Source organism: Notolepis coatsorum, assembly GCF_963971535.1.
Source record: "Notolepis coatsorum genome assembly, chromosome: 3".
Lineage (NCBI taxonomy): Eukaryota > Metazoa > Chordata > Actinopteri > Aulopiformes > Paralepididae > Notolepis > Notolepis coatsorum.
In genome coordinates, this window is record NC_140167.1 from 50916297 (window position 1) to 50930667 (window position 14371).

Below are 14371 nucleotides of genomic sequence, written 5' to 3' on the forward strand. Positions count from 1 at the left end.
GATAATTTGCTTTGAAAAGAAAATACAATAATAGAGTAAGATAAAATAATAAACTAAACAGTATTTTGTCCAAAAAGGAATAGGAAGAAGCAATATGCTTATCAGGTCCTACCCCTTATTGAAATATAGCACAGTGTTACATTTTCTTCCAACATAATGATTTGCAAACAAAATCACTTGGTCCATTGATCAAGTTAATATATAACAATTACAGTTAATAAATAGTTATTTTACAATAAATAGGCTACTGTCCATCCAGTATTTTTAGAACGCAAAAGGTATATGCTGACGAGATCAGAACAAAATTCCATTAATGAGAGTTACAACCTCCCTCCTCTTTACTGTACCTTTCTAGAATCGCTCTTTTGTAATTCATTTTAAACTGTGATTGATTGATTGATTGATTCATTTAATTAATAGATTGCAGAATGGGTACAGTACAGTACAGCTCAATACACACAATTGTTAAGGGGATGCAGACCAGAGAAAGACTTTCGTCTTGTTTACATCAGGGTTCAAGTTCAAGTTTCTCAAGTTTCTTTAATAGTTGTCATACAGAAGTACAGAATACTTTTATACAAAATGCTTCTTACTGTTGCGCTCCAGAGACTGTGCAAGACAAGATAAGTATGAAATAAAATAACATAGTATAGCATGTAAGTTAGAAGTAAAAAGAATGAGGTCACAGTGTTCAGTATAGACATTATGTACAATGTTCGATGCAGAATAGACGTAACTGAGTTACCATATAATATACAATACTGTGCAGTGTACTAATATACAATACTATATAGTGCAAGGCAGAATGGGATGAGGTGCAATTTAGGTACAATTTACAGTAGGTGTACGAGTTGTAGTGCAAATCCTTTATCAATAAATATAAAGTGTGTTTGTGTGATCTAAAGTGTGGAGAGTGGGTGCTGCAGTGTGTTGTTTGTTTAAGTGAGTGTGTGCGTGTGGGTGTGTGTGCTGTGTGTATTTGATGGTTGTTGCATAGTGTTTATTGTTCGTTTAGCAGCCTGATGGCCTGGGGATAGAAGCTTCTTCTGAGTCTTTCCGTGCTCGCCTTAAGACTCCGGTATCGCTTGCCTGACCGCAGCAGTTCAAAGAGGCAGTTGTTCGGGTGGCTCGAGTCCTTAATAATTCTCTTAGCCTTCCCCTTGCACCGCTTGTTGTAAATGTTCTGGAGGGTGGGAAGCCCCCCTCCAATTGTGCGTTCGGCTGAACGTGTCACTCTTTGTAGTCTGCTACGGTCTTGTGCAGTGCTATTCCCAAACCAGGAGGTGATGTTGCCAGTCAGGATGCTCTCTATTGTACATGAGTAGAAGTTCCTAAGGATCTTCTGACTGACTTGGAACTTCCTTAGGCGCCTGAGGAAGTAGAGGCGTTGTCGTGCCTTCTTCACAACACTGTCAATGTGTGTGGTCCATGTCAAATCCTCGGATATGTGGGCTCCGAGGTACTTGAAACTGTTCACTCTCTCAACCGGTGCCCCGTCGATGCTGAGGGGGCTGTAGTCCTTGACCCCCGACCTCCTGAAGTCCACAATCATCTCTTTTGTTTTGCTGACGTTCAGGGAGAGGCAGTTCTCCTGACACCACTGTGACAGGTTCTCTACCTCTTCCAGGTAGGCCCTTTCGTCGTTGGCAGAGATCAGGCCCACCACTACTGTGTCATCAGCAAATTTGATGATGGTGTTGTTGTTCCGCTGTGCTACGCAGTCATGTGTGTACAGGGAGTAGAGGAGGGGGCTCAGAACACAGCCCTGGGGGGCCCCTATGTTGAGCGTGATGGATGAGGAGGTGCAGTTGCCTGCTCTTACCACCTGGGGTCTGCCCGTCAGGAAGTCCAAGACCCACTGGCAGAGGTCATAGTTGGCAGAGGTCATAGTTCAAGCCCAGGTCCCTGAGCTTGGCTATGAGTTTGGAGGGGACTATGGTATTGAATGCTGAGCTGTAGTCGATGAACAGCATTCTCACATAGTTCCCCTGCCTCTTGTCCAGGTGTGATGCTGCTGTGTGCAGCACATGGGCTATGGCGTCCTCCGTGGACCTGTTGGGGCGATATGCAAATTGCAGAGGGTCCAGGTTGATGGGGAGGGAGGAACAGATGTAGCCCTTCACTAGCTTCTCAAAGCACTTCATGGCTATGGAGGTGAGGGCTACAGGGCGGTAGTCGTTGAGGCAAGCGGGCGTAGATTTTTTGGGTACAGGGATGATGGTGGACTTCTTCAGACAGGTGGGGATGACAGGGGGTCCCCCATTTTCAATTCATAATGACATTTATGACATACACAACATACAGATATACAGATATAAGAATCTAATCTAATCATCTAATCTAATCATGACATTTATGACATACATGACATACAGATATACAGTACCGTTACATTTGTGACATACAAGATATGCAAATATACAGTACTGTTAAACAAATCCTAACAGTAAATATATACATACGAGGGGGAGGGAAATGTACATTAGGAGGGGGTGGGTGGGTGTGAGGGTGTGAGGACATTTACAGAGATCCTAACAGAAAATATATACATACAAGGCGGAGGAGACTGTACATTGGGAAGGGGTGGGTGGGGGGAGGGGGGTGCAAGGTGCAAGCATAGGGAGGGGGGCTTTGGACATTTACGGGGGCCAGTTTCGAATTGCAGCCTCCCGTAGGTGCTCTTTGAGAGCGGTTTTAAAGGTGGGTATACTATGGATGCAATTTTTTTTATGGCTGTGGGTAGGGCGTTCCACATTGTTGAGTTCAGAGCTGAGGGCTTTTTCAATCTGCAACTTGTTCCTGTCAGAGACCAGCAGGGCTGAGTCGTCCGCGAACAGGAACAAGTTGCAGTCACAAGCTGATGACATGACATACATAGGAACAGTAACAGCTTCCTTGTGGAACACCACAGCTCAGAGGGGGGGGGGGGGGGGGGTAGGATTGCATCCAGCTCACTTATGAACTATCAAAACCAATTGCTTTTAGCTTGTCAATCAGAATGGAGTGATTGACAGTGTCGAAAGCCTTTTGGAGGTCCAACATGACCATGCCGCAGTATTTGCCCGCGTCCACCTCTTGTTTGATGTGGTCGTTCAAATAGAGAAGGCATGTGTCAGTGGAGTGGGATGTTCTGAAGCCAGATTGGAATTCGTAGATTCGTTTTTTTTTCTCCGACCTGTTCGTAGACTATTTTTTCCATGACTTTCGAGATGGACGTAAGAATAGAAACAGGGCAGTAGTTGCATGGGTCTAATTTGCTGCCTTTTTTGTGCATGACGTTGTGTATGACGTTTTTGCACAGTTTAATGTTATCATCCAATCCATTCCAGAGAGTTACCCCACAAACAGAGATACACATGCTATATATATTATATAAGATATAATAATATAAGATACATACAAATTAATAAGGAAAGCAAACAAAAAATTCTTGCTAATAAAATGTTTGAATAGCACCCAACTCATTAGTTGGAGGTACACTAAATAAGTAGTTTTGAGCTAAATTCATTCACAGAAGGTTAACCCTTTCACTATCACACTACAGACGGTAGTGAAGGGGTTAAGAAATAATTATCTGGTTTTCTTTTTGTTTTGTTTTTAAGAATATACCGTACATCGACTCCGGCTGTCGCCGTTGCCTCCGGCTTGGGCCAGTCATCATACTAACTCAATTGGCAGAGTTAGGGGGTGGAAGTCGATGGGTGGTAATCTGGACGTTGTGGACAGCGACTCCTACAGGTCGGTTGGGGACGCCTGCACAGCAGAGACAGGAAATGGCGGGGGTAGTGTGAGCCTCCCACACGTTACACCTCGTCAATGAGAGTCCGCGCTGGCAGGTGAAAAGATGTGACAGGCTGCCTCCTCGTGTACCGGAGGGGACACGTGATGCAAGGCTTCTATCCTCCCTACAACTGGCCAGTGGGGAGTGGATACAAAAAAAAAATAATGTACCGTATACTCTTTATAGTTAATGTGAGAATGAAAGGTAGAGTGATGCATTCGTTTGGACAAAAAAACAACATAATCTATGAAAGTGTAAGAGTAAGAGACTTTTAAAGGGGAACACCACTCAAATAATAAAATGTAATATGTTATTTCAAGACAGTTCAATCAATATGTGAACATGAGCTACTCTCTCCCCCAAAGCCAGAAACCAGAGAAGTAAGATTCAAACATGTGATGTCATCAAATATAAAGTCTGGAGCTGCTTCATTGACATATAGCGGCACGGTGGTGTAGTGGTTAACACTGTCGCCTCACAGCAAGAAGGTCCAGGGTTCGAATCCCGCTTGGGGACCAGGTTTCCATGGTGCCAGTTACCCAGGTGGGGTATCTCCCAGGCCTTTCTGTGTGGAGTTTGCATGTTCTCCCCGTGCTCGCAAGGGTTTCCCCCCCGATAAGATAAACCCAATGGAAAAACATGCACAACAACAAGATCGCTAACGCTGTGGCGTCCTTGACGAAGACGGGCAGGAGCACTTGGATTGGTCCCCTGGCGCATCTCACGTTGACGCCTGTCTGTTCCCGGCTGCCCTTGGGGGGAAGGATGACGGGATGGGTTAATCGCAGATACGAATTGCATGCATGCATCGCATGTGTGCCAATTGATGACCTCGGAGCAGGTCCTAAATTATCCTAAATTATTATTATTATAATGAATTGAACACTGATTTTGTGGACCCACAAAAAACGTTTTCTATAGTGATCTCAGTTCTGAAACAGAAAATGTACCTACGGTATGAACTCAGAACATTCCCCTGGGTGCTCTCAGTGTCATCTATAAAATATTTCCCAATTTATTGTCTATAGAGAGGCGAAGTCCCTCCCCTTCTGCTAACCACCATGGACTCTATTTTGGAAATAGGCGAGAGACGGCGAGAGACACATTTGTTTTTATCCTGTTTGATTTGTGCCATGAATTACAAATGATGTTTGTCAATTTAAAAGTGTAATTTGGATAATGCTGAACCCTTTCTATATGATACAGTTGGCTAGCAAACAATTCCGTTTGTTGGTTTGTTGATATATTGCATTCTTGAGGGCTTTCTCCCTGAGGTAGGGGGGTCATCTTCTCCAGGTAATGGGGGAAGATGCCCCTTTATAAAATGTAACATTTAGTTTTATAATAACAAAGTTGTATGGTTTAATTACCTTGTACTTCTTATATTAAAACCTCTTAACAGGCGCCCCCAAAATTGGCCATTTTAGTTTTCGTTTTTGAGGACTGCATACTTTTTTTGCAAACCGAAACATTATACTTTATACTTATAGCACATGCATGAGCCTGATCTCTTTTGAAAGATGACATTCTGAAGTTTCTGATACAATAAAGATAATTCACTTTTATTGCTAATGAAATAGAGTAACATGATAGGTTGAGAACTTGAGTTGTAGAAAAACTTGTTACTCACGTTTTCTATAGTAGTTAGTAGTCCAGAACTAGTATTTCCCCAGAAATTCTCATGGCTGAAACGACACCCTGGGTCCATAGCCTGAAGTCGTGTGTAGTACATGTCCAAATCTCATAAAAATCCATTCAGAAATGAGTGATGAGGAGCGACTTTGGTAAACTGTGTAGCGTTCCTGGTTTATATTTCCTCATAGACTTCAATTCATTCAGCGTTTTTTTCTCTTCCTGTTTTCGCTTGTGACTTTTCACCTAGATGCCTGATTCGTACATCCCCAGGTGGAGTATCATTGGAAAGCCACACTCATTGGCTACAACCCTGTCCAATAATCTTCGAGATCGCCAAATGATTGACGGAACTAGAGCCCCAAGAGTCAGGAGTGGTATTTGCGCAATACCGTGTACTTCGTGCAAGCCTCACATATCGGCATGTAACTCGAGAACCATGTGTAGGGCTATTGACAGGCAACAAATGGGGCTTTAATTCGATATATTGTATAAAAAATATGCACATCCGAGCCACTAGAGGTTACCAAAGTGCCGGTGGGCAAATCGTCATCAAGAGGGCCCCCACTTATTACAATTATATACTGTATATTTTAACAGAACAAAATACCTGTTAGGGTGGCATCTATTTGGAACCTAAGAGCAGAACACAAGGCACAGGAGAATGAGGTGGTTTAGGGTATTTAACTCATTCCGGGCTAACAGTGCCCTCTGCTGATGGCCCTTCCGTGCCAACGCTATATCCAATGGAGAATAGGACTTATTTGCGAGTACTTAAAACATATCAAATATAATAGCAATAGATCTAAATAACACAGTGATCGGCAATGAGTTGCTTCCAGTCAACATGCACGAAACAGATACTTTTTTCATACATTTCCATTTTATACCGTGATGAATATCAATATATTTCTAGAGCGTTCTGTCTCATCTCAATAAACTCCAGCAAATCAAGCTCAAATGTATATCCTTAGAAATCGTACCATTTGTCGCTTGATTTATCAATCGTTTTCAAATAAACGCTAGATTATCGATATTATATGTGTCCTTATGCACGAAGAGAAGCGGGGTCTGACAAATCGCTTCTCTGTACTTTGGTCGGCGCGAACCTCACACACACACACACCCACGCTCCGATGGCAGTGATAGGAACATCTGATTACCCCAAGATTCGTAACATAAAGGCCTTACCTCACATCTGATGTCATGCAAAAAGATGAATCCAATTCCTGATCGCCATTCCAAATATCGATCGCGTCCATTGATCCAACGTTATAGTCCAAAACACATAATCCACGATGCTCCCCGTGGGGGGACTCAATGCAATAGTATCCAGCTGCATGCCCGAGAAGTAAAACCTGGACCGGACTTATTTTTTTGATGCACAGTCCTAGCCAATCCAATCCAATGATGTGCAATACCATCCGGGAGACGATAGGCGGCGGTATTTGCCCTTTGCGAGCTCAGACCCATTCCAAATGATAATGTCAGGCTGGATGGATGAAAAATTAATGGATATCGCTAATAAAAGAAATAACGATTAAAACCAGACAATACTCGTGATTGGCACGGAAGCGATGGCGAGTTAACCCGACTATACTCGTGGTTGGCAATGAATGGGTTAATGATACACCCGGCAGATGACAAGGCAGGTAGTGAGGGAATACAGGTGAGTGAGGTATATCCATGAGATCCGGGGCATTCCAAGTCCATGGGTGGGGGTATAGGCCGGAGGTGTGCGATCCTACACACAGAAGAACAGGGTTAGAACGAGGCAGGTACAGAGGTCACGACATACACTATACACACATTATATATATAGTATGGAAGGTCCAGATAGAGTCCTAGTACCAAGACAGGTAAAACAACACTTGGACCAGGAGTGGCAGGGGTGCAGGCCTCTTATCCTGGCTCAGTGATGATGAGATGAGTCTCAGGTGTGTAGACCGGCCCAGGTAGACAGTGATGATGAGGTGGAAACAGGAAGAAGCCCATATAAGGGTGTGGATACCTGCTGCCAGACAGGGGAGAGGAAGGCCCTGGCTGTGGCTGTAAGAATACCGTCTACACCAATGACTTCCACTAACGGTCAGAATCCTGCCACCTTCAGAAGTTTTCTGATGACTCTGCGATAGTGGGATGTATAAAGGATGGTGATGAGTAGGAATACCGGGAACTGGTAGCAGACTTCATCACATGGTGCGATAAGAACCACCTCCAGCTAAATGTGACGAAGACCAGGGAACTGGCTGTGGATCTGGGGAGGAGGAGGAGTACACCTGTGGCCCCCGTTTCCATCAGGGGGGTCGATGTGGAAATGGTTGAGGACTACAAATACCTCGGAGTCCACATCGACAACAAACTGAACGGGTCAAAACACGCAGAGGCACTCTACAAGAAGGGCCAGAGCCGACTCTACTTCCTCAGAAGGCTGAGATCCTTCAACATCTGTACAAGGATGTTGAGGATGTTCTACGAGTCGGTGGTGGCGGGCGCCTTCTTGTACTCTGTGACCTGCTGGGGCAGCGGACTGAGAGCGGGGGACACAAACAGGCTGGAAAATCTGGTCAGGAAGGACAATAACGTGGTAGGGGTGGAGCTGCACTCTCTAGCGGTGGTGGCGGAGAGGAGGAGCCTTGCTAAGCTCCACGCCACCTTGGACAACCCCTCCCACCCACTACACACGGACTTGGCTGAAAGAAGGAGCACGTTCAGTGTTAGACTAAGACTCTAGATGTAACACTGAATGGCACAGGAAGTCACAGAGCCTGACTCTATAATGCATCACTGTGCCTCATTGCATCACTGAGCACAGGGTGACAGTACAGCCTGGCAAAATCTTCCTGGACACTTTAAATTTTTTTACACTTCTCACAATCCTCCTGGACACTTTTCACTTTACATTTTTACACTTATTACTGTACATTTTACTGTATATTTTTGGCTGGATAGTTGTATATTTAAGATTTTAGAATGTATATACATACCAGAATGTATATCCCGGACCGTATTTTATTCTTTATTCTATTTTATTCTTATTTTTAATATTATTATATTCTTATTCCTATTTTAGTCCTATTGACTACCTAAATGTTTATTGTTGTTCAATGTGAGCGAATCTGTAGTGCCGAATTTCCCTCTGGATTATTAAAGGATTTCTATTCTATTCTATTCATACATAGTTTTTAAGGGGGCATCTAATTATTAGGGGGGCAACCTAATAATGACAGTAATAACAAAAGAAAAATAGAAAAAGAGTTAGGCTTATTTTAGTTAGGCTAGAATTCCATTAACCTTGCATGGCAGCTGGCTTTGTGCGATGACAAGAGAAATCCATCTTGTCAGGCTTCAAGTTATATGATTGTGTCCGAACCACAGTGGTTCAGACCAATCAGCTTAATTTGAGGAACCACTGGCAGCTACTGGTGTGGTTTAGTTCCAATCACATGCCAAGTATTTAAAAAAAAATTGCCAGCCCTATTCCAAACAGTTTCAAAAGAAGACTTCCCAGATGGTTCTGTGTAACAGACTATTTGGCGGGTCAGGTTAGAATTCCATAGCCATAGGCTAAGTTGAGAAAATTGCTGTGGAGAGTGGTGTCAGAAGTCATTCTTACACATGATCTCATTCCACTGGGCTAACTTATAGTGATTGCCCTACAAGGACCCCCTGGTAGTCCCTGTCAACCACCACATAAGTAAAGGTCTATTTTATATAAATTCAAGCTACATTACATTACATGGTTATATTAAAGGTGGATTTTCACCAAGCTGTTGCTTTTTGGTTGCCTGTTGATTTATAATCTATACATTTTTTGTAGCCTATACCCAACGTTTCCAGGGATAGGATGTGATCCTTATTGGGAAATATTGCATAATTGGTTGACTCTGTTACATTGTTGTTTTACCTGTCGATAAATAAATCTACACAGCTGAAATGGGAATAGATTAACACTCAATTAAATAAGTAACTTCTGTGTCATCATTATGGGCAAGGGCAGTTCAATCACTGATTGTGAACATGATCAGCTCTCTCCCAAAGGAAACCATAATTATGCCATTATGATGCCCAAGGTATAGCTTGGCATAGATAATGGGAGGGAAACTGACTTTATTTGTCACAATGTCCATCCTTATTGAATGTTGAATTTTAAAATAATAATACTGACGCTGAATGAAGAGGCAAAGAGGATGATAGACTCTTTTGAAATGTGGATGCTGAGGAAGATGCTGAAGATAACATGGAAGGATAAGATCAAGAATGAGGACGTACTTAGAAGAGCGGGTATGCAAGGAGCAGCTGCTGGAGAGGTTGAAAAAGAGAAAGATGGAGTTGTGCGGGCACGTTCTGAGAGGATCCAGCGGGGAGATGTTCAAGAATGTGGTGATGGGGAATGTGGATGGAAAGAGAGGAAGTGGAAGACCAAGAAGAGGCTGGGTAGACGACGTCTGTGATTGGAGTGGAGTGAAGAAGTGGGGACAAAATGGGTTGGAGAGTGATAGGCAACCTTCGGAACGAAGAAGCCACCTGATGATGATGATGATGATGATGATGATGAAGACTGGGGGAAGGGGCTTTCTGTGTGGAGTTTGCATGTTCCCCTCGTGTTAACGTGGGGTTCCTCTGGATACTCCAGTTTCCTCCCACACCATAAAAGACATGCATGCTAGGTATAACAGAGTTAGAAATCACCTCCATTATGAATTATGCTTGTTTTACTGTTATATATAGTTTTAGAGCCACCTAGTGGTCAATAGCGCAACTGCATAAATAGGGCTTCTCTTCGCGCACCGCCCGTGCCTCAGCAAAGGAAATATTCCCTAACTGGAGAGCGGTGCAGTCGTCAACATTTCAACATGCATCTGACTTTAGTAAACAGTGTTTACTAAACACTACTAGCATGTAATTTGAAAGTTAAAGACCGTGATGTGTAAAATATTAACTTTATCCACCGGTAGCACTTTTGGTTTCATTGTTTAACCAAAACGTTAGCCATCTGCTGTCTTCACGCTCCTCTGGTTCCTCTTATTGCCTATAGCCTAGTTGCCTAGCTGCACATCCACGAGGAAGGTGTGTGTGTCTGATTGTGATTTTGGTACCAGGTAGGCTTTGGGTTTCACATATTGCAGAAAACCCTCATAACTCCAGTTTTGTGAACATGGTGTATGGAGACTCGTAGTATTTTATACACTTTGGTTCATATCCCATTTATAGTCCGCTGTAAAAAAAAAATTCCGCCTTCATTACTAAAATGTTGATACAAGGTTTTTGTACAATAGCAATAACATGTTGCACCACAGGAGGCACACAATTGCATTCCATTTAGGCCTATTGTCTAGACACAATGTTTATTTAGAATGTTTATTTAAGAATTTGTATTGTGATGTAAAATACCTTATTCCTTAGGTGCTTTGTAGAAAACCATAATATTACCACTATATGATCACGTGTTTGTTTTATATTAGAATGTATAGAAAAAGACTAATAGCATTGTAATGTGAAATTGTATTTTATATTAGTATTTTACTAATATTACATTTTTTCTTTCTTTTTTATGTCAAAAGGAAAATATTCCTGAGCTGGATATCTGAATGTAGTTGCCTAGTGCATCCTTGATGAGGACTATGTGTGTCTGATTTTGTACCAGCCTCCAGAATAAATGGAGACTCACACTGAGATCAAGTCTTGTATTTTGTTAATTTCTTCCTGTCTTTATTTGTAGTTTCTTTACATAATTTCCTCTAAACTTGAAGCCGTATGGCATAAGTGCCTACTCCAGTGTCTATCTGTATCTGGGGGGGGGGGTTCTATTGTCTATTGATGTTACTTACTTAATTACATCTTTTACCCCATTTGGGGCATATAGGCCATCAACAAGGGTTCTCCAAGCATCCCGATCCTGAGCCAACCTCTCCAGCTGACCCCAGGTGTGTCCCATCGTCCAAGTCTCTGCGCCAGGTGTTTCGTGGTCGGCCTCTCTTTCTTTTCCCTTGGGGGTTCCACCTGAGAGATAGTCTTGTGATGCTCAAGGATGGTTTACGGAGTGTATGGCCAATCCATCTCCAACGGAGAATGGAGAATCGGCGCAGACAGGTGTTTAAGAAAACTTGTATCACAAATTAGAATGGCAAATTCTCTGTTGCTTGCCAAAAAGAAGAAATACAGTTCTAGAGCATATGGGGGGGGGGGGGGGAAATACAGTGTTCCTTACGGGGAGGCAGGTGTCTGTGTGAGACAACATTCTGGCCTCTACATCTCTCTTGCGTGTAATTTCCTGTCCGAGCCACAAGGTGGCCTCCTTGTCACTGTCATGCTGATTGAGGTCAGGTCAAGAGGACTCCTGGCATGTGTCTGTGTTGGTGTGCAATTACATGTCACGCCTCAACATTCACATTTGTGCCTTTCGGTGAACCACACACCACTTTAATTTATCTCGCTTTAGGCCATGTCATATTTAAAGGTTATGCCTTTCAATGGACCACACACGCCAACACAAAGAGGCACGGCTGAAGCGCAGGAGCGCTAATGAGGAGCTCACTAGAAGACCTCTCATTAGTAGGTCATTTCATTTGGTGTCAAAATGTGGTTTATTAGCTATTGATTTGTGAAGCACTCTTGTCATCTGTCACTAAGCGAGCTTGGACATTCTGTATCTACCTTTGCCTAATGAGGAGCGACTTCATATTATAGGCTATATCTCTTTAGCCTTGTCCTGCTCATCCGACATACATGTCTGTTTGTTGCTAATACAAAAATATATTAAGTGTTGTGTGCATTGCATATCCTCTGTGTGATGTCTCTGTTGGCATGCGCAATTATGGAAATCTTCTCCGTTGACATTTTGTTCGTGTTTCAAATTAGCCTTACTGCTAATGGAAATATTATGTTGACACTTAACCTGCCATATATTTAAATATTCCTTCTCCCATCAGCACTTGGGTCTCATATCTGGGGCAGTTCTGTCTATCCAGGCATTCTTCACCCTCTTCTCTGCCAGTTTAAGGTTTCCCTCATCTGGCCACATCAGAATGCCAAGAGTTGACATCATTGAGTGCTGGGTGGTTAAATGGAGAACCCCCCCCCCCCCCCCCCCCCCTTGCCTACTTATCGTTTTTCAGGGCTGAGGGCGGGTCAGACGGCATGTGACCGACTGGCACCCAAGAACATAGGACCAGGAATAACCCCTTCCTTACACACACACACACACGCACGCACGCACGCACGCACACACACACACACACACACACACACACACACACACACACACACACACACACACACACACACACATACACACACGCATGCACACATGCACGCACGCACGCACACAAACACACAAACACACACACAGATGCACATCTAACCCCATTAGGGGAAAGCATGGGGAATGGATTGTGGTGAGGGTCATGAGGCGGCTTTAACAGGTGTGTCTTATATTTAAAATTCATGTGCACAGCTCCCAACAGTGTGTTCTCTTCCTGAGCAACGGCACTTGAACCCCAGAGCAAACTTGCTTGCACATAGTATGTGTTTTAGACACAACACAGGTTGAATTACGGTTTAATGCACTCAAACCCGCACACAGGCATTAAAGCGTTCCGTCTTGAAACGGATTTCCGTCAATTTGATTCGGAGTCGTGACGGATAATATGATTTGTAGACGGAACAACATAAGCACCCGCCAAGCGCCAATGGCGGGCAGGTTTTAGTTTTGGCGAGTGACATTTGCGAGGTCTGAGAGGTCTGTCCGCCACATGGCGGGTAACAAAATAGTCATGTAAAATAATTAAAACTGCGGTTTTACGACAGTCGCCTTTTTTTGCAGCCTCACGCGTCCTTGTTTACCGATGTCACATCCACCACCTGCTTATGTACCTTCTTGCACTGTAACGTTACGCACGCCTGCTATACCGATTAGCTAACGTTAGCTTAATAGCGTTAAATGGAAGGAGTAAGCCGGCCACTAAAAAGAAAGCCCACCGCGGTTTTCTCAGACGAAAAAGCTGAGCGGGACCACCTAACAAAAGAACGTTTCGAGAGGAATGGAAGTTTGAAGATAGCGGTGTTTCAAGAGACTGGCTAGGCTACTGGGGGCTGTAGTGGTGAGTTGTTAACGTGTTCCATGTTCCGCAACTATGTCAAAAAGAAAAACAGAAACAACACATTTGTCATTGTCGTGTTACTTCACAGTACAAATACGTGAGTCCTCTGCTGTGGTTGTGATTATCCTTTATTAGCTTAACTCCGTAGCAACATCACACAGGTGTATCTATAGACAGTCTCCTCCCCACCGTATGTATATTTCTCTCCCACCCACCCACCCCCTCTAATGTATAGTCTCCTCCCCATCATATGTATATAATCTCTGTTAGGGCATGCGTCCACTTAGCTCACAAAAACGCTGGCAGTGCGCTCAGTGGCGTCGTTTCAGTAAAAGGCAAGGTATGGCGACGAGGGAGGGGGGGCGGGGGGTGAATTTTCTTTGTCAAATCAGTTGTGCAATAGTCACTTTTGGTGAGTTGTTTCTATACAATTCAGTTATATGACATTTAGGTATGACACAGGACTACACAAGCATTTTTAGTATAGAAATGTGTCAACAGACTAAAGCAGGGAACCACAATATTTTGCATACGAATTATGCAGAATGTAATATCATAACTGTCTATTACTTTTCTTGCAATTGAGCCAATTTCCCTTTTGAGGTGTGTGTTCAACAGAATTTAGTATCAAAAACACATTCACAAAAAGTATGGGTTACTGAATGCTGAACTGCACTGTTATAATCACTAAGCCATTGTAAGACCTTACCTGTGTCCCTGTATCACTTGTCTCTGCTGTCCTTTGATTAAAAAACGTCGGTATGTGCATTTTCTTTTTTTTTGGGCATATTTCAGTTAGTCTCAGTAAAAGTCACCTAGTAAAAGTGAGATAATTGACTATATCAAAACATGCTAG